General features: G+C 41.8%; 1 protein-coding gene across 1 annotated transcript in view; it reads right to left on the reverse strand.

Moving 5' to 3' along the window:
- Positions 1–22657, reverse strand: part of LOC126199313 (mediator of RNA polymerase II transcription subunit 13) — a 206667-nt gene that overhangs the window by 183542 nt on the left and 468 nt on the right. The window lies entirely within an intron of this gene.

A 22657-nucleotide genomic window follows, 5' to 3' on the forward strand; every position in this document is an offset into this window, starting at 1 on the left:
CGCTGATCTTTTAGCTTTTCACATCACCGTATATACTGAATATGCACATCGAAACATATATAGTTCATATATGTTCTTACAATACCCTACTTGAAAATCTGAAATTACTACTGATAAAATATATGGGCAAAAGAGCGTGTAAAACTTGTACAGAAGACGCAGAGAACTTTCGAACTGTTGGGATAAGAACTAAGCTTACTGATCCCACTGTAATTTTGTAAAGAGATGACAAGGAATATGGGAGTTGAGCTGAACGGAATTGACTGTTTTGAAAAAGAGTTTATAGTATATTACACAAGTAAAACAGCATTAATGTCATACAGTCAACTAAATCAAACGATACTCAAGAAAGTAGATTAAGAAACGAGACGAGGAAAGTAATGGATGACTTTAGCTAGTTAGGCAATCAAATGGCAGAAGCAATGAGGATATAAAATTGCAAAGTAGTAAAAGAAAGATAAGAGTGTACGAAAAAGAGTATTTTAAAATCGAATGTAAATTTAAGTATTAGAAAGTGTCTTATGAAAGTATTACTTTGGAGTACAGTCTTTTATGGGAGTGAAATGTGAATGCCAAACAGCACAAATGAGGAGAAAAAAACATTTTGAAATGTAGCGCAACAGAAGAAAGTTGATGAGTAGATGGAGTAAAGGAAAAAGAGGTACTGAACCAAATTGGGTAGAAAATAGCTTAAAGGTAAAACTTGATTAAAAGAAGGGATAAAATAATATGACATGACACAAGAAATAAAAGAATTGTGATTTTGGTAATACGAAGAAGTGCGGGAAGTAAAAATAATAGGCTAGAGTGAGACTGATATTTAAACACAGCAACAAGGTTCACATGGATATAGGATGCAGCAGTTAAGCAGATGAAAATACTTGCAAAGGGGGACAAGATGCACCACATTACTCTTTGGGCTCACCACCACCCCCACCACCACCACCACCTCATAAAATACAGAGAAATGACCTGAGTCCCTGCCCTTGTTTTCCAAACAGAAACTTTTAAATCTGTAAAAAGATTGTGATGAAAACGTATAAAGATTAGTAACAAACATTGAGCTGTGACTGAAATTGTCGTGCTGAGAACAGGTGATCGAGCTTTACACAATAGGACATTCGCCTTTAAACACAGCTGAGCTCTTAGACAACCCCCTTCTGGTGCAGGGACCTGATCTTCGAGAACACAATTTAACAGTCCCACTATTAATACTAGAACCTGCATCGACCGACCGACTTTCGTAACTCACCCGATGAAAGTGATTTCGAAACGATCATCACCACCAGAATAGGTCAAGCAGTATAGCCGTTTGCGGCCCGCTGTATAGCTTTCTTCTGGTGGCCTCTTCTTTCGTCTTACTTCTACTGGAGCAGTCTACCGAACTCGGGCAAATGATAGGCTTCCTTTCATAATGTGTGTCGACATCATTGTCGTCTATAATCTTGATTCCGATCTCATCAATACAGATATTCAGTAGCCGAGTAGATGGTTTACCATTATCTGTGATCTTACTGCATAATAAAATTCACCCCTACCATTTCACGCAGCTTTAAAAAAAGTGATAAATTCAACAACAGAGCGCCACACTAGAGATCTTGGACCAGAGGTACACGAAGCGGCAGACTGGTATAGCAGTCTTAGCATGACGTTGTACGTTATATAAGCGATAAGAAGATCGGGCAGGCTTCGGCTGGCCCTAACGCGCGTCAACGTAGCGGCCCGCGGGCGTGTAAGCTGCACACGTGGGCCACTACTTACACGCGGGGGAGGATGGAGGGGGTCGGTGTCAGCAGCGGGGGCGTAGCGCGCTGTAGCGTGGCGCTGTATACCGTGGAATCAATAGGCGGGGGCCAGAGCGCGCGCTGAGCAGTAGGTCAGCGGGACAAGGCCCACAGCGCGGACTTTTACTGCCACGTCTGCAACGGAAAACTTCCACCGACAAGTCACTGCTGCAGCCATCGCTGCCTCATCTCGCAGTTGCCGTGCTCCGATGTGTCAACGAACATATTATACGCTAACTCGTCTCTGACGCGACCTGGAGGTTCGTCAGTTCCATAATCCCCCGATACACCTGCCTTTAGCCGCGCGTAACCTAACGAATGAATGAAAAATCCACTAGATCGCATTTGGGTATTCTATGTGGCGTACGAATTGACGAATGTGAGCGCAGGTCCATGAACACTCGTGACGTCCTGTCACCACAGCTTAGGTAAGGATAAAGTTGTCATCAATACGAAGGGTGGTCTGAACATCGCGATGCTTTACTCGGCATAGTCCAACTGGTGGTGATACGCCTCTACCTTCCCGCGTAATTTGAATTTACTTATACGGCCGTATATTGGGAAACTAACTGTTTAAAGTGGACTCCCAACCATGGTGCAACTTGGCATTTTTCACATGTGCAAATCACTACGATAGGTGTAATATGCGGTGACAGGGAAAATCCAAAACATTTACCGAAGACTAAACCCCAAGCCTTCGGATTTGTATTCCGTCACCCATATAGTTAGCTTTTCTTTTCTTTTTGTTAGGGCTGTCCATGTTGTTCGTAGACTGAGCTCAGTAGATTGCCGTGTGCAATCGTGAGGAAATACTTCCCACGCTACTGTACAGTGCTGCAACATCTGCGGCTAAAAGATGTGTGTAGAGATACACGGACTCGGCCTGAAACACGTTTGCGCGCAGTTATTCCTTTTATGTTAGGCCCATAATGTGAACTTATTGTCTCCGTGTGCGAAAAACAGATATGGTACTGTTCATACGTACAGCCTCTACCGTAAGTGTTTCCTATACAGTATTTAATGGTTAATACCACAATTAATTAAAATAAAAGTTGAATGATATTGAAGATAAAACAAATTAGAGAGACAATCACCCCCAAAGAGAGAGAGAGAGAGCGATATCACACAAATCACGAAGCTAGTTTAAGGTTAATAGCTTGATTACGTAAGTTCAGGACAGTCTTGAGCATCGATCTGACTAGGTCAAATAGGAATATCAGATTTTTTTCCGATTCAGTCTAGGCTGCGAAATTTAAACGACAAATCAACATTATCTTATCACGACGATCACTTATCCTTACTCTGGTTCTAGTGAGGAAAGATATAGGGAGGCTGCCTCCTTCGTTTGCTCAGGGACGACCCACGTCGCACTGCAGTTATAGCGCAGATATAGACTATTTTATCGCTGACATGACTCGCAGTTAGCTGTAACATGAGGTTACAGTACCATGGACCGCTTGCAAGCCCGTACATGCGTAAGAGGAGGCTCATTTTGGAATTTCCGATGTATACCTACGTTGTTGGTTTCATATAGTGACCTAAAGGCAGCGAAGTAGCTAGCCTAGCTAGCTACTTCCCCGATTAGATATTATACTAATGCTTCTGTAACACTAGAAATCATACTGTAAGGAGGCCCAATATCACGACAAAGATTGTATGCATGTCGAACTGACTGTATGGGCCAACGATATGTTTTATGCTGTGAAGGTATGAACTGTAAAGAGACTTCAGCAGATACGAAGTCGATTACGATTCCAGTGTCTTAAATATTTTTACTTAAATATACTTTTCCTAATGAGTAAACGCTTGATATTGCAGCTTGCGGAACACTCACTATAAAACACATTTTAATTAAGCCAATATATCTGACATGAAGTTAACGAATCGGACGTAGTACTGTAGTAAATTAATGAAAATTATGGACGATAACTAGTTTGGACAAGAAGAGAACAGAAGCTTTCGAAATGTGGTGCTACAGAAGAATGCTGAAGATAAGGTGGGTAGATCACGTAACTAATGAGGAGGTATTGAATAGGATTGGGGAGAAGAGAAGTTTGTGGCACAACTTGACTAGAAGAAGGGATCGGTTGGTAGGACATGTTTTGAGGCATCAAGGAATCACAAATTTAGCATTGGAGGGCAGCGTGGAGGGTAAAAATCGTAGAGGGAGACCAAGAGATGAATACACTAAGCAGATTCAGAAGGATGTAGGTTGCAGTAAGTACTGGGAGATGAAGAAGCTTGCACAGGACAGAGTAGCATGGAGAGCTGCATCAAACCAGTCTCAGGACTGAAGACCACAACAACAACAACTTTCCTAATCATAGTCGAAAGAACTTCATCAAGTGGCTAAGAAAAACTTAATCCCGAACTCGGCTAGGTACTTTCTGAAAAAGTTCCTAACCCCACTACACCGAATGCTTTTTACAGACTGCTGCACGCCGTTAATAGCCGAGATAACATGTAATTGAATTCGTGATACCAATTAGGTTCAAATGGTTCAAATCGCTCTGAGCACTATGGGACTTAACATCTATGGCCATCAGTCACCTAGAACTTAGAACTACTTAAACCTAACTAACCTAAAGACATCACACAACACCCAGCCATCACGAGGCAGAGAAAATCCCTGACCCCGCCGGGAATCGAACCCGGGAACCCGGGCGTGGTAAGCGAGAACGCTACCGCACGACCACGAGATGCGGGCTATACCAATTAGGTTAACGAGGAAAAAATGTAAGCTTTCAATACAACGATCTCAGTAGCCGCCGATACGAAGAAATAGTGTCTTCTGAGTAGACAGCGCGACTACGTTTTGCGAACGTGCATGCACACGCAGGAATGTCATTCGAACATCAACGGCGCACCAGCCAGAGGGGCGGGAGAACTGTGCGCCTGCGCAGAGTGCCGCCATGTGACGTCACGCAGAAGCCAAGGCCGCGTCCGCGCGCCGCGTGCTCCTGCCGTCCGTGGTTACTTGCCTCGTTACTGCCGATTTCATTGCGTCTTGTGCTACACAAATCACCTACGCTGTGGCCGGGCACGTGGCGAACACAATGCTTCTGGAACACGATCATCTCACCACAACTCCGTCATATCGCATTTAACGGAGAGGTGTAAACAAGGAATAATAATATAGTCTTTTATGGGTATAATTAACGGGATTGTTCTACTCAAATCTCCCATTGTTTGGCATTGTCATTCAAATTAAAACATCAACGGTGAAGAAAATGTACTTCTCGTCCGTGCATCAACTTCCCCACAGGACTGGTATTTCGAAACAATTCCTTTGCATGATGGGCCGGCCGCAGTGGTCGAGCGGTTCTAGGCTCTACAGTCTGGAACCGCGCGACCGCTACGGTCGCAGGTTCGAATCCTGCCTCGGGCATGAATGTGTGTGATGTCCTTAGATTAGTTAGGTTTAAGAAGTTCTAAGTTCTAGGGGACGGATGACCACAGCAGTTAAGTCCCACAGTGCTCAGAGCCATTTTAATCATTATTTTGCATGATGGCAAGCCGTAACAATCTGCATTGCATTATTATCGCACGATTGTTTACTTCATGCAGTTCTATATGCTCATCAAGATATTACGTCAACGAATCTAATAATGGATTATTTCCAATACTGTACCTCTCTTAAGCATGTTAAAATCTGTGTAGGTAACATTTTGTTTACCAGCGCTTCCAGTGGATACAATACTACCGTCAGCACAAATTAAAGGAACAACGAAACGAACTACCAATGTGAAGTTTTGGCTAAGAGCTTTTGCCACAACCCGTACAACAATCCATGTGTTTAGTGTTTTCGTGGGGTAATATAGTAGAACAATATTTATGTTAACTGTATCGGGAAAAACTGTCGTCCTGTAACAATCAAACTTCTATTTAGCGTCCCGATACATAGGACAAGAGCAGTCAATTGATCTTTCCTTTACTTTACGTCTATTGTCGGGAAATTTTTTGTCAACAGATTTGACAAAAAAATTTGTGACCACAGACGTACAGTAAAGGAAATTTATTCTATATATGGGTCACTGTTTTATTCGCGACAGTGTCGCAGCTTGTGAAAGTGAACTGATCTGTGTGTCTGTCTAGAAGACAACAGGAACTGACAGATGTGTACATCAGAATCTGCTTAACACACAATAATCTGGATGAAACGTGTGTACATAACATAGGCGACCTTTCATGTTAATGATAAAACAATCTGAACAATTCAAGATACAAAATGCAGAGTGCATCAAAAAGAAGCATCCGACTACAAAAATTGTAATTATGTTATTTGAGATATGAGCGTGAACAGCGTACTTCTGTAAAGAGCGAACTCTCGAGTTTTACACGGTTCCCGCTAGGTATGGCTCTGAGCACTATGGGACTCAACTGCTGCGGTCATAAGTCCCCTAGAACTTAGAACTACTTAACCTAACTAACCTAAGGACATCACACATATCCACGCCCGAGGCAGGATTCGAACCTGCGACCGTAGCGGTCGCGCGGTTCCAGACTGTAGCGCCCAGAAGCAATGTGCTCCCATATCAGTTCTAATAAAAATGGTGTCGGGACAATATAAAACGTTTTGTGTTCTACGTCTCGCGCAGTGCGGGTCAGTAATAACTGTTCAGCATGACTTTCGTATTGTGTAGAACCTCCTACTGCACAGAGCATTAGACGTTAGCATGAACAATTCCGAGAAATAGTTTTTTTTTTTTTGTAAAGGCAAATCGCCGGGCTGTCCCCCTTGTCTGGCACAGACGCCGAACGCATCCGCCTAGTTCCACGAATCCGCAGAAATCCGTTCGCCGAGCAGCCCGACGGCTCAACATCCTCCGATGTCCGTCTTGCGTGTGTTGTGTCGACGTTTTCACTCGGCTACTGCAAGCTCTTCGTGAAGTGACAAACAACAACGTGTGGAGTTCCGTAATTTCGTTCTTGGCGAGACGGAGGATGACAGTTTCCTTTCACGCTTATTGTTTAGTGACGAGGCAACATTCCATTTAAATGGAAAGGTAAACCGTCATAATGTGAGAATATGGGGTACGGAACAACCACATGAATTTGTACAACATGAGAGGGGCTCTCCAAAATGTGTTTTGTCCAGTTTCCGGGGAAGGACGTAGGGTCCATTTTTCTTTGTCGAGAACACCGTTACTGGAAGCACATACCTCGATAAGCTTGAGAACCTGCTATTCCACAGTTGGAGACTGTTTCGAAAGAATCAATTTACCAACAGGATAGGGCATCGCCACACCAGCATCTGGGAGAGCGGGAATTTTTAAATCAAAGGATTACTGAACGTTGGCTCGGTCGGACTCGATCGAATGATTCAGCTTTACATTACGAGTCTCCAAGGTCACCGGACCTGACTATGTTATTTCTTGTGAGGGTTTATATATTAAAAAAACTTGTTTATGTGCTTCCGTTACCAACAATGAATGAACAGAGATATCGCATAACAGCAGCTGTGGAAGCTGTAACTCTAGACATCCTCGCTGCAATGTGGGAACAATGTGAATACAGCATTGATGTATGCTGTGCATGTCAAAAACGGGTATATTGAACACCTAAAAAACTGAGTTTCCCGGTCATAAAAAAAACAAAATTCATTGTTTTTGCTTAGATTCAGCAATATATGCCTGTAAAATCGGATGATTCTTTTTGGTACACGTTGTATAGTAATTATTTCCCACTATTATGAAATACCTTTTTTAAGTATTACTTGGTATGTGAGTTTCTTACGGAAGAAACTGCCTCCTGAAATGTCTCCCTTAAAGCGCAGTTCCTCTTCAACATTAACGTGAGCATAAATATAGAGGGTGAGCCAGGAGGACAAGTACTTGCTTTGAGGGGTGATGGTATTAGTGATTCTGGACAAAAAACTACATACGGACGTACATCCTATCCCGAATGGTTTCCGAGATAGAACACATTTAATATCACTTTTGTACGTTTTTCTTGAGTAACCCGAATACCACACCCTCCAGCGAAAACGTGTCGCAGCACAAAATTGAACTACATTAAATTTCCTACTAGAAAGGTCCTATTAATTTTTTTCTCTAGAACCAATGTTCTGTGCGAAGAGAGCGCGAGAATGTCTAAAAACTCGCTCGACGTGCATGCGCTATAGCTTATGTAGTTTTTGTAGACCAATTTCGGGTAGTTTCTCGACTTGATAGACCCCAAGTGACCCTATCAAACTGTTCGTCTCAACGTGCTATCTCAAATTGGCCTACAAGAACTACGTAAGCTACAGCGTATGCGCGTCGAGTGAGTTTCTCATTTCGCACTCTCTTCGCACAAACCATTAGTTCCAGAGAAAAAAATGAATATGAGCTGTTTTGTAGGAAATTTAACATAGTTTAATTTTGTAATGCGACAAGTTTTCGGTGGAGGGTGCGGTTTTCGGGCTATTCAAGAAAAACGTACAAAAGTGAAATTAAATGTTTTCTATCTCAGAAACCATTCGGTATAGGGCATATGTCCACATGAAGTTTTTTGTTCAGAATCACTAATACTATCACCCCTCAAAGCATGTGCCTTTCCACCTGACTCACCCTGTATTTCTTTACGTGCTCATTACACATCGGTAGAAACCTGACGTAATATGATGTTTTGGTTAGCATCGCGAGTGAATATCAGGGCCCTGAAGGAGCAGAAATTGATCCATATTATAACATCATGCAGTCACATAAAGTGGGGATTTTTATAAAATAGTTAAGCAGGAACTTTACAAGAAATGCTCGTTTCACAAAGCGACAATATAAACGAAAATGTACATACGTAAGACTTTTTTTAAAAAAACAGTTCTGGACCTATGAGACTCGTTCCCAATAGGAATCGTGACTATAACATCTTGTTATTTACACTTCAAAGTTCACTGCCCAACAGAATTACCAAAGAGCTAATTTTCCTATAATTTTAATGAGACACAATACTGTCCTAGTCTGACAACCATTTGCGGCAAAAAACCCTTGTAGCTATGTAACAAAATAAATAAAAATAAAATATGAAAATAAATTATGATGTAATGTCACGTCCACGGAGTCATTAGAATGGAGAATTGGTTCCCACTGGGAGACGAAAATCAGCCTTGTGGATTTCAAAAGAACCACATTCTGCTATTTGTCTCAACGACGTAGGGAAACTACGTAAAATCTAAACCTGGAAGCGGGATTTGAACTGCGGTCTCCCAAAATGTGAATTAAATGTGCTAACTAGTGCCTAGCTAGCACGGTCTGTAGAGAATAAACACGCAATTAGTTACAATACGTTGCGCAAAAGTGAATCCAGAGCAGTCGGGGATCCCAAAATATGCGTGCGGCGTTTCCGCTCGTATGCGAATAAAAGTTAAATAGATGAAGGGACATTCGACAGTGCCGACAGTCAAGATAACGCAGAACCCCAATCAAATGTCTCATGCAGGGGAACTCTTACTACTCGGAATGCAAACCGCTGCAGCCGTACGTTTAAATACACCAGCGGTGACGGAACTTTCTACGGCGTACCTCGCCAGCTACGCCGACTGCAGCCGCTATGTTTACCTTCGGCACGACACAGTCAAGGCTACGCGATACAGCGTTCTGCCAAAACAACTGCCGCGGCCGACTCGTTGGAGGTCGGTTCAGACTACCTTCCAACGCTGGCCGCCAGCGATAGCTCCCTTAGTACCTACATACTGCGAAGAGTCGCCAAAACGCGGGCACTCGGTACAGACGGGCGTCCTAAGTAATGTCTGACGCATATTAATTGACAGAAGTGCCAAGCGTCGACGCGTTCTTTAGTGGCTAGAGTGCGGCAGCAACAGGTGGTGGATGTTTTCACTAGCGCGCTTTCCGGCGACTAACGCTGCAACTAGAGGCAAAGGCCGCCTCGCATAACGTGACGGCCGGGCGTTTCCTCGCGCCAGCTTGCATCCTTGGAGGAGAGGCCATGCCGTCAAGGAGAGACATCTCTTCACACGCTGTGTTTTGCTCTGCGTCAAAATGTACGCAAATCGGAGAAAACTTATAAACATCGTCTTTGCTTAAGCATTCTTGGATTCCACAGTACTCTCTATTTCGGAAGTTCCTCATCATCATTATCATCTATTACAATGCAGTTATAAACTTTAGAATTTCATCATAATAAACGATCCTGTTGACTAAACGCAATTCTTATGCCTGCACTATACGACGAATTGATGGAGCAGTAATAGACTCTGATAGATCATAGTTGGGTCGGATACTTTGCGTTTAAATCGGCCATTGGGCAAGCAGTTATTTAGAAAGTGTCAAATAACAGTGAGTAACTGAACAGTTGCTAAACTGACACACGCAACAGATCAGTGTGCCAAGAGCTTCAATTCACCTACCTTCAGCAGTAAATATTGAAAATAAATGTTCCGATTGATACGCACTTGTTCAAAAGTTCACGTTACTACAAAATCCAGCAAAAACTTTTAATTTAGTCTGTGTGAAGTTCGCGCCTCCTGCAGTACCATGTCTATACGTAAAATACTGACCAATCTACGAATATCGCCGTTTTCACATTTCTAGATGAACCTGAAAATACTGTGATGTCCTCTGGTGTTCCGTGACCCAAGTAACTTCGCGATCATTGCTTTTTAAACACTGCTTTAAACATTAGGTATTTGTCGCAAGTATGGCAATTCAAAATGTCCCATCAGAGCTATTGCAGCGATGTAATTACAATACTTTGTTCATCTGAAACAAGGGCAAGTCCTCAGCCAAATTCATATCTGCTGTCATTAGCAAACTGGGACCTGACGCAGTCTTCCAAAACGCAACGTCCACATAAACTGCATATTGGCGAGTTCTATCGCCGCAGAAAGAACCCATACTTCACAGGAGAGTGCCCGGTCGGGTGAACTTTCCCTCACTTCAGTGGCCAGGAGTAGTTACGGTAAGGATGTTAACTTCACAAACCACAGGTTGTTGTCCTTTAGCGCAGACCCTCTTCTCAATAACGCTTGACCTTGGCCTCAACAACTAGGCCGTTACTTGTAGAAAATCCATAATCGTAATATTCGCCAAGTTAGTTTCGAAATAGTGAAACAGCACGTTACTGCTCTGTCAGACCGAGACGCAGTTCTGTGGTACTTTGATGGATCGAAGAAATGTCGAGTTATCCTCCTTCCTCCCCCCCCCCCCTCCCCCTGAAATCAGAATGATACCCCGACGAGACAGCATACAAACATTTCACCAGTACGTCCACCTGAAAAGACTATGTTATCATACAGTTTTAAAATATCTGAAATGTTAACATTAAGAGACAAAATACCTGTGTATGCACTAGTATTACGTCTCCTAAGATACTGCTACCGATAGATCTAAGCTCTGTCCAAGTGCTTATCTTAAAGCTTAGTCCATATAAATGCATGTGCTTTGTGAAAAGACAGTTGCAAACAAAATAACCTCTTCCCATTAACTGCTTCCTTACATCTCTGCTTTCCACTGCTCCCCTCCATACCTAGATCACCTCTCTGGCACGATCCATCGAAACAGTGGTCCATCGATCTAGAATTGTAATCATCGAACATGCTTTCTGATGATGAAAATGCTCCTGTCACTATTTTCTTTGACATGTCTATCATCTGCCATCATACCCGAACGTCCTAGCAACACATTCTCTGTATGTAAATAGAATTGTCTACAAACTGAAACTTGGTCTGAACACCAGAGTGCTTTTACTAGGTTTGATCCTGCGGACGGGGATATGCCATAGGCTGTTGAAGAGACTCGAGCACTCAGTTACAGAATTCCAGTTTAATGTAAGCTACAAAGCACAGCACCTCAACATTTCTCACATACATAAATAATTTCTGGAGGTGAAAGAAGCAGTCAGTAACAAAAAAAAAAAAAAAAAAAAAAAAAAAAAAAACAAACGACTCGAGATTGAACCCCAGACCTTGTACACTGAACTCCTGACACCTACTCACTTGGCTACTGCACCACTCTTTCTCTGTACTTAGATAAACATGAAACTGCATTTTCCTGTGTAGAATTCATGATTATGAGACATACCCATAACACACCTTCAGCTTCTATGTAGCCTGGGAAGCAGTGAGTAACTGAATAGTTGGTCAATTGCACATGCAACAGGTCAGTGTGCCAAGAGCTTCAATTCACCTACCTTCAGCAGCAAATATTGAAAATAAATGTTGAAGTTGAAAAGGCGGCAAGATGTGAAATCCGTTCGATAAAACTGTTTTTAGTAGCAACAACTCTCAGAGCCATTGACATTCACATCGCATTAAACTGAAGGAATCTGACGAGTGAAGGTGGTGTGCGTGAATGATTTCATCTGTTTAAGAGTGGAAGACCAAATGTTCAACATGACAGACAGACAACTGACTAAATACCTTCTACAGAACAACACTTAGCAGATTTATCAAACTTTTGCATGATATCGTTACTAAACAATTATGGCAACATGCAAAAATGTAAAAAACTGGCTGTGATGACACTCGGCAGAATTTGTGCAAAGGGAATCTGTCAAATCGTTAAGACATATATGGTGTATGCATAAACACGAAATGTTATTATGTACAGTAATATTACAAAGGGGTGTTAAGATTTTTCTAATGAAGTACACACTAACGCAGGGTGCCTTCCGAACCTCTCTAGTATATTCTCCATCCACCTTATGCCCTAACATATTTTTCACTGAATGTTCTAGTATTGTTCACCCAGTTCTGACACGCACTAAACAGCCATCTGTTGTATAGGCTCAGAACATAGTCTGGACTCAAACGTAATGATCTCCAAGCCAACATCAACGGATTCTGAAAACATCACACTTTTCTTCAACTACTCCAGGAAAGCCATGAATAAGGTAACCAGATACAATCATGTTGGGTATCTAATGAAATTAGTGTTCTTGGCAGGGGTAACATAGCATGTTATCTTGGCTGGAGAGTCATTAAAACATGCAGAAGTAATTTTAGATGGCCCCAGGGACTTGTGATGGGATTCTTGTTGTTTGTGCTGTCTATTACTGGTCTGGCACAAAATATTAACAGAAACTTTGGATTTTCTGCAGATGCTGCTGTAATCTATAGTGATATCTTAAAAACGCTGCACAAATATGCAATCAGGTCCTGATGACATTTAAAACTGACGAGAAGACTGGTGATTTGCTCTGAATGCCTATAAATTTAAAATTTTGCACTTCACAAAATCAAGGAAGTAATATCCTATGACAATATCAATGAATCAAAACTGGAATCAGTCAACTACTAAAAATACCTGGTTGTAACAATCTGCATAAATTTGAAGTGGAATGATCACATATGCTCAATTGTAGGTAACAGACTTTGGTTAATTTCTTCTACATCTGTACCCTACAAATGACCGGGAGGTGCATGGCAGATACAGGTAAAAAATTCAATGTACGAAGGAGGCTGCTTACGAAATATCCGTACATCAAACCTTAGAATATTGGGATCGGTACTACCCAGGACTAACAGGAGCCACTGAACAAACAGGGCACCACGAATTGTCACAAGTGGGTTTGGTTCAAGACATGTTTTATTAGGCCCACTGAAGAGCGTCACAGAGATGCTGAAAAAACTTTACTGGCAGACGCCTGAAGATATAGACCAATCATGCTGCCTCAGCCTATTTACAAAGTTTCAAGGGTCAGTATTAAGTGAGGGATGTAGGAATATGCAACATTCCCCTACGTAGGACAACGAAGACCACAACGTCAGACTAATTACAGTGCGGACAGAGGCATTTAAGCAGTCAATCTTCCATACGAGAACGCGACGGGAAGAAGCTATAATAAGTGGTACAATGTGGAAGTCCCTCTGGCACGCACTTCACGCCGCACGGTATGATGCGGCGGCTGCGCACGCTGCTGGCGTGTTGTGTGTCGCTGCCGCTGCGCTTTTTCGCCGGCGCGCTGGAAGACGCGCGGGCGGCGGTTCGCGCCGGGCCGAACAATCAATACGTGGCGTCCGTGCCAGCGTCGGCGTCGCCGACCACCGTGGGATGCTGCGCTGCGTGAAGCGCCACGGGGCCGGGAATGCGCCTTGCCCTCGCTTGCCTCGCTGCGTCGCGCACCATGGCCGCTTTCCTATCTACGGATGCGCTTTGCCTCACTGTCCGTCCTGAATAGCACTGAGCTACTACACAAATGTAGAATAACCTTCACAATCGTCCTCCTCCTCACTCCATTACAGTACTAGACAATTTTCATGTAAGAAATAACTTATTAGGCTGTCGCCGAGGTCCTCTTACACACACAGTTTTCTAGACACAGCGCGTCGCAGTTAACGAGAATATTTTTGAAAGACGGCACGTTCATCACCTTTTAGATGTTATAGAATCTTTTCAGAACATTAGTTATCAACGGTCATAGACAGTAAAAAGCATTATGTTTTTAAAAAGACGCCGGCACGTTGTATAGTGTGTTGCCATGTGTTTACTAATAATATATTTGTGCAGTCTATTTGTTGCACACACTCCAACCTATTAACAGCAATAAAATACGTGTCAGCCACGTAATTCTTAAACAACGCTACATTCTCGGTGTTCAATGCTATGCGTGTGACTCCTTTGTTTTTATTGCCGTTGATATGTTGCCATATGAGTAACAAATGTACTCCACAAACATGTTTATTTAATACATTGCAGCATACTATACCTGTTGGAACATATGCAGATGCCCATGTGTGTCTGCAAAAAAGGTTTCATGCTGGAAGATAATTCGTACAAGTATTGAACACACTGTCTTACTCATGTAACTACAGAAAGTTATTGTGTTGACGCCTTAGTACATGCTTTTATTTACTCCTGCACAGCTCTGAAGAGCCTTAAAAGAGATACACAATGGAGGCTGGAGAACTGTTGTGTAATCCATCTCTAATACCACTTTCCTAAACTAATTCTGTGTTCCACTAACTTCCTAGAGCGTCTCTGCGAAACTTTCCGTAGAGAAACATTGATATAGATGTACTACGATCCTAATAGTGAGTCTCTGAATTCCTTCGATGTCTGCTATCATGCCCACCAGATATAAAAACGACGCACCAGAGTAGTACTAGGTGTAAGTCGCATCTCAGTCTTTAATTGTGGTTCCCATAACAGATGCCTTGCACTTTTCAAGATATTCCCAAAAGGTATCGTGTTATCCCTCTTCTATTACGGATTTTCGGTATTACTTCTATCTCATTTCACTTCGTGTAACTACATTTGGTATCCAAAGAACATCACCGGCTTTGATAGTTTACCAGGCATTCTTGTTTAGAGACCTAGACAACATTTCTTTCGAAGAATCATCTCTCGAGTGTGTGAGTCACTGGCGAGGCGCACAGCACCCAGTTTGAAATATTTATCCCTGGAACAAGGAAAGAACGGCAGTATCACTCCATCGAGACGGAACCCTACGTCGGACTCGATACGGCCTACCACGGTTTTGATTCAGGAACTATCGCACATTCACCTCCTTTATTGGCTTCGGGAACCTCTGAAAATATAAGTCACGTTGGCTGGATGGGAATATGAACACTTTACAGAGGAAGAGACCAATGTTTAACACCCCACTGACAACGAGGTCATTAGAGACGGAGCGCAAGCTCGGATTAGGGAAGGATGGGGGAAGGAAATACGACCGCTCCCTTTCAAGGAACCATCCCGGCATTTGCCTGAAGCGACTTAGGGAAAACACCAAAAGCCAGGATGGTCGGACGCGGTTTTGAAGCGTCCTCCACCAGAATGCGAGTCCAGTGTGCTAACCAGTGCGTCGCCTCGCTCGTTTCACTATGTTTCATTGTTTTAGCAACTGAGTTATATTGCTTGCCTCTCTCCACCACTATATATAATCAGCTCAGCAGTTTTTAATTTGGCGTTACTTTTTTAGCAGATATATTCCATTTAGAAATTCTGCTGATCCTACAGTATTTGCCTTTTTTAAATCATGTTACATTCATGTGGTCGATCAGTCGAGGGGCATGAAAGGGAAGCAGTCGTTGGGAAGGGAGTGAGACAGGGTTGTAGCCTATCCCCGATGTTATTCAATCTGTATATTGAGCAAGCAGTGAAGGAAACAAAAGAAAAATTCGGAGTAGGTATTAAAATCCATGGAGAAGAAATAAAAACTTTGGGGTTCGCCGATGACATTGTAATTCTGTCAGAGACAGCAAAGGTCTTGCAAGAGCAGTTGAATGGAATGAACAGTGTCATGAAAGGAGGGTATAAGATAAACATCAACAAAAGCAAAACGATAATGGAATGTAGTCGAATTAAGTCGGGTGATGCTGAGGGAATTAGATTAGGAAATGAGACACTTAAAGCAGTAAAAGAGTTTTGTTATTTGGGGAGCAAAATAACTGATGACGGTCGAAGTAGAGAGGATATAAAATGTAGACTGGCAATGGCAAGGAAAGAGTTTCTGAAGAAGAGAAATTTGTTAACATCGAGTATTGATTTAAGTGTCAGTAAGTAGCCATGTATGGAAGTGAAACATGGACGATAACTAGTTTGGACAAGAAGAGAATAGAAGCTTTCGAGATGTCGTGCTACAGAAGAATGCTGAAGATTAGATGGGTAGATCACATAACTAATGAGGAGGTATCGAATAGGATTGGGGAGAAGAGAAATTTGTGGCACAACTTAACTAGAAGAAGGGATCGGTTGGTAGGACATGTTCTGAGGCATCAAGGGATCACCAAAGAAGCATTGGAGGGCAGCGTGGAGGGTAAAAATCGTAGGGGGAGACCAAGAGATGAATACACTAAGCAGATTCAGAAGGATGTAGGTTGCAGTAGGTACTGGGAGATGAAGAAGCTTGCACAGGATAGAGTAGCATGGAGAGCTGCATCAAACCAGTCTCAGGACTGAAGACAAAAACAACAACAACAAGTAATCTGAAGGAAACTTTCTAGCAATTAAAAAAAAAAAGGACAGAGAGAGAAAATTTAATGAACGAACGTATTCTAGTTCTGATCAACAACATTTTCTTGTTTAATGCTGTGACAGGATTCCTAAATCAGACCATATGTTGAAAGTGACGAGTTATATAAGCACATAAAATCTACAAATTCAGATATATTTAGCTCAAATTCGAATAATCATTCACGAAATTTCAGGTGGCTAAATCTAACACGTGCAAGCAGATTAGCGCAGATATTTTTCCATCCAGCCTTGCAACTCGTGATCTGCACGATCCTTTCAGCGCCACGTCTGTATATGCTTGATCTACACTTTTCGAGTATGCCCAGTCAGTAGCTGTCATCATCCTTACATGTATTCGTTATTCTTATTTGACTTCTAATTCTTTATTACATGCTGGGCACTGAGTTCCTAACTGCATGTGCTTTTTTTTCCTTCAAAATATTCGAAAGATTTTATTTCTACTGGATGCATTCCGGAATTCTTTGCCAATAGTATTAGCACTATGTTGACTGGCTGACTAGTTGTAATATTTTTTCTAAGTAATTCCTCTGACAAACTGAGACTTGCTTTTTTTAAGTACGGGTGCTACCCAGAATTTGCTTCTTGGTCGAACAGCACGTCCATTGCCTTTGTGCTCTTTCATCACTAAAGATTCGCCCCAGGAGCTGTGGGATCAGGTTTCTGCCTACTGTCTCACTGAATTGAGTAACCCTTTGGCTTTGTCAACAAAAGCTTGCTGAACCTTGCAAACTGCTTCTGCTTCCGTGTCACCAGGAAGAACACACACAATTTTGCAGCCACCCTGTTCCACGGGAGCTTGCCAGGGTAAGGCATATATTCAAACAACTAATGCAATTTGGAAGGCACAGCCATCCGGTATATTCCTGAACAATTGTCTGTCGTTGTTCTATGCTGCACATAGAAATTTGATGGCCGCAAATGAGCTCTAAGTTCGATTCGTAAATTCCACATTACTATCAACGGACTGTCACTCTCACTATATCTACAGTTCTCATTCAATAGCTCTACAAATACCAAGTTCAAAATATCAGCACTGCACATAAACCAGAACTACGATAAGGTCAGCTGCCATAAAAAAAATAAAACCAGACAGATACCATTAGAAATCGTTGACATCAGCCTAAAGACTGGACTTCTCATGCTTCGCTGAACAAATTTAAGGTATTTTTTGCCGGGTTCAAAACACACCAGCCGAATTACAGTGCTAGCGAGGGTACAACAAATACGTGAAATTTTTTATTTTGTTTTTCACAAAAGACTAACTGCTGACGAAAATTATGAGCAACTGATGTAGTATATGAGCCCATCACACGAAATAAGAACTGGGCATGTTGTCAATACTATTATACCAGCATTTTCCCATGACTCTTACCCCGTAGAAGCAGCACCAGCAAAAGCTTGTTATTTGTTTAGCATTATTCTATATCAGTCCCTTAAATTGTATGACAGGACGGAAGGTACAGTAGCGGAGCGTTTTTCTGATAAAGGTTCTTGTGTGTTGCAGATTTTGATACAGCGTTACACTGTCGTTTCATAATCACAGTTTAAAGAGGCGTTACAGGGTTCTTGGTAATTTCTGAGAGACTAAATTTTTTTTCCTTCTCCGTCATGCCACTCTTCGCGTTATCGTTATCAAAATAATTAATGGACCGCACTGTCAGCCAAGATCGGCTCTAGCTATGACAACCGGCCAACAAATCTAAGATCTTTATACAGTCGTTCAGCTGGACTGGAGACAGTGAGAGAGTGTTATCAAGGTCATTTCTGTGATGTAAGGAATTGTGCCTGAAACATCTGTAGCTTACCAATTAGAAACAAGCCGCAAACGTTTGTCATATTGATCAAACTGACTGCACGGCTACGTACTTCATAAATTCACGAGAAACATTAAGCAAAGAATATCGCTTGTGGGGAGAAAGTGACAAGGCGTACAGATTCTACGAAATGTCATAACACGAAGAGGAACTACGCAATAAACGATATCACTTGAGGAGTTAGCGATAAGAGAGAACAATGAAACTCTCGATATCGAACAAGATGTTTGTAAAACAATCGGTAACAAGCGGAAAGAAAACCCTATGCTCTGCGTGCTCCGGATCACGATAATTGCTGAAATAAATACTGAAATCCTTGAGACGTTCACGAAAATAAAAAGCCTAAGTTATGTATGCTTGACTTTATTTTCGGCAGAGTCGACCCACGTGAAAAAAAAGGAAAAATGTGCACAATTGAGAAGGTCCAAAGAAGAGCGGCAAGATTCGTGACTGGTACATTTAGCCATTGCGAGAGCGTTACAAATCTCTTAGAAAGTTTGAAGTGGGACAAACTTTCAGATAGACGACGCGCTGAACAGAAGGGGCTGCTCACTACATTCCGAAATCCAATCTTCACCGAGGATGTAGAGCATATATTATTACCACCAACTTTCAAATCGCGCAATGATCATCATTCAAAGATAAGGGAAATAAGAGCTCGTACTGAGGCGTTCAGACAGTCGTTTTTCCCTCGTGCGATCCGTGAGTGGAACAGAGCGGGGGAATATGACTTTGGCGCCAATTGTGCCCTCCGCCACACATCGCTTGGTGGCTAGCGGAGTATATACATGTACATGTAGATCAATTAAAGCAAAGGGTCCCTATGCCGTCCCCCCTCCTGGCTAGCTCTCCGCCAGCACTCCGTATCTGCGAACTGTACACAGTGTTCACTGTGATAAGGCCGCCTTGTCCGCAGACATAGCAATCACTAATCGTCCCACTCCCTGTATTCACATATCAGCACCTGCGTTAACGAGATGTTTGTATCACAAACAATCCTTTCTTTTGTCATAACTAAGACAAATATAACATAGTTTTACGAGGGGGATCTCTTATAACCTTTCTTTGGCAGGCGTTGCCTCTGGGCGCGCTTCTAAATACTGAAGGATTATGTATTAAGAAATTTGCTTTGCAAAGGCACCTTGCTCATAGTACGTACTTCCAAGAAATAAAAAAAAGACTGACAGTGATAAGAATAATCATTACAAAAGAAAAAGGGAGTGAGTCAAGACAAATGTCTGCCTGACCCTAGTAGGTTTAAATGTGTTGTGATGGATACCACATAAACACACTGCTGATAGCAAATTGCATATTTTGCGTTTTTGGTAATGTGAAGATAGGTCCTCTTAATTCAAGAGGTAAGAAACTTATCCTAACGCCTAGCCGGGTTCCTGAGGCAAATTGGGACAACAACATCTCTAATGACAATGAAGTCTGAACTCATCGGATACATCTTGGGTCTGCTGTTTAAGCAACGAAACTTCGAACTTATTTTAATTATTGCTACGATCTTTAGCACGGCACGACATTATGGTGTTATGAACTTCAAATCTTACCAACCATGAAAGCAGTAAAGGTTATATCTCCGAAGAAATGTGTCCCGTTTATGAGTAAAGACTTCGACTTACATAAAAAAAAGGGGCGCAATCAGTAGCCACTATCAACTATGGAGGAGAAGATGTGGTTACCGTTTCAGCTGTACTCAAGAACTCTTATGGCTATAGGGTGTGCAGTCTTGGGAAGTACTATTGCGTTACTGGAGAACCGCGTTCCTGCCCCGCGTGCAGTTAAAGTTAGTGACCTGTTAGAAAGTTAACAGACAAACCACAAGTGACTGTGTCCGATTTACAGCAAAATTAAGATACCACGATTTGTAAACTCCCTTAAAGCTAAGTATGTAATGCGCGGAGTCCCTGTGAACACCGCTAGATTAACTCCTATAAAAAAAGGTGATGCTATACTCATTCGTTAAAGACTATTTTCTTTTGTTCGAATTTTAACGCATCGTTTCAAACCGAGTTTAGCTAGTTCAAAATTTCATTAGGCGATACGCACACGAATTGTTTTGAAATCTGATACAGGATCCCTCAGTAGGCACACAATCGAGTTCCCGTGGCTGATTTCAACTGACAATGCTAGTCTGGGTTAGCCAAATAGCGATAAACTTTTCAAGACTCTCGCTCCCATCCTTCATATGCTCACTCGAAAGTATAGCACACATTTTATGGAGCTAGCATTTCTTGATGGCAAGAGGCTCGAGTCACAGCCCGAACTGAGACAAGCTGTCTAGGAAAACGTCCTAAACAACTCCCGCTTCCGAAACAAACACTTGCTGGGTAGTATATACTTATGCAAATTAAAAAAAAAAAGATATCATAATCTGAAATAATTGAGCTTGTTCATAGTCTTCAAACTCGTAATGTAAAAGCGTTGAAATTTTTTTAGTGTTATGGTAGATGCAAGTATTTTTCGTTTAAGGTCAGTGTTAACAAAAACTGTGCAAGCTTATCCTTTGATCCGTGAAAATGTCTCCATTACAAACATCAAATGTAAGCAACTCACTACCCACTAGGTGGGCACTCGTATTTATTGACGCACTGTCCAAGACTCGTTAATTGATGTTATCAGAAATTTCTAACTAGAAATGTACCGTAAGTATAAAAAAGGATTGCGGCTATTTTGAGTCGATCATGCTTCATAAACATAAGCTACAGGTAAAATTTGATTTATTTCTACCGCAAACGTCTTTGTGTGGTATGTTTGCCTACGCACTTGGATCCAGCAACCTACAAAAGCGTGAGATTGTTCTAACTGCGTATAATTTTTACGTCCAATTTTTACAACTGGAATTTCTGTTAGAAAGATCCCTGTTTCAAAATTAGATACCATAGTTGCTCCTAAAACAATGTGCGTTAGATCTAAATCAGTGAGGCCTTGCCAACCCGTATGCACGTCTTTACGAGTTTCTAACCACTGAAAAATTACATATTCTATCGGTTCTTGAATTCAATGTGGACATCAATTTACAAATCTTGTCTCTCCCGCCACTATTCTGCTGCGGCACTGCTGTCAGTCGGAAGCAGTGTTGCCAAGCGTACTAATTTTACTAGACTTGAGTGACGTGTCATTCATGAACACCTCTGACGTTTCCTACAAATAACGTCCGTCCCACTGTGTGCACGAGGCGAAGTGGTTGCCAGTTTATTTAGAAGCCTTACATATGCGACGCATGGGACGAGGTCATCTTGCAACATTGCGCCGCTGTCCATCGCTTGTGCTGTTTCTCGTAAGGGCCGACGGGAGGCAGCACTTCCTTGCAGTACTACCAAACAAGCAGAAAACTAATGGTTGGTACAACCTCCATTCGCGGCTTCGTAATGCATTAAATATCACTTTACTCACTGCGACGCAACTGACAAATCTGGCGCTGTTAAAAAGCGTAATACGAGAGAATCAAAATACTCTCTCACACACTTTTTTATATAAATACGGGTTCTTTGCTCAAAGAGAACTTTAAACTCATCAAGGAAATAAAAGTACACCTTTTCAGAATTAAAATGAATATTGTATTCCGTTTTTGTTTTATTTTGTACAACTTAGGTATAAATATGTGCTCTTCTGTATGAAACAAAAATTGTATTTTTCTTTTTACAAATCAGGTCCTCGAAAATGGGACGTTAATTGTACTCCATAAAATTTGCCGCTTGTGTAAGATTTTTTTAATACGCTATATATGTTCCTACGTATTCGAACTAGACAGCTCTATCAAATATAATTGAGTCGTATTATTTACATAATATTGCAATTAAACTTTAATTTTATTTGTCACCGCTTTGAGTTCCTACTTTTCACATAATTAAGGAAGAAACGATGATCTAACTTCCTACAATTTAACTATCCACAGCACCAGTCCGAAAGTATAAAACCGTGACATACTGTTCTGTCATAAGTGATAGCAAACAATATACCTGTCATACTTTATATTGAAAGCTGGTCTTAAGTTCCCCAGTTAACGTAGAGGAGTTTCCCACATTATGTTCTCTGTGAGTGACATTTGCTGTATATCTTTATTAGTATCAGTAAACATATTTCTGTACTTTGCAGATAAAATTAAATTTACCTATTTCGTGATACGAAGGTCATA

Source organism: Schistocerca nitens, chromosome 1 (genome assembly GCF_023898315.1).
Source record: "Schistocerca nitens isolate TAMUIC-IGC-003100 chromosome 1, iqSchNite1.1, whole genome shotgun sequence".
NCBI classification, from domain to species: Eukaryota; Metazoa; Arthropoda; class Insecta; order Orthoptera; family Acrididae; genus Schistocerca; species Schistocerca nitens.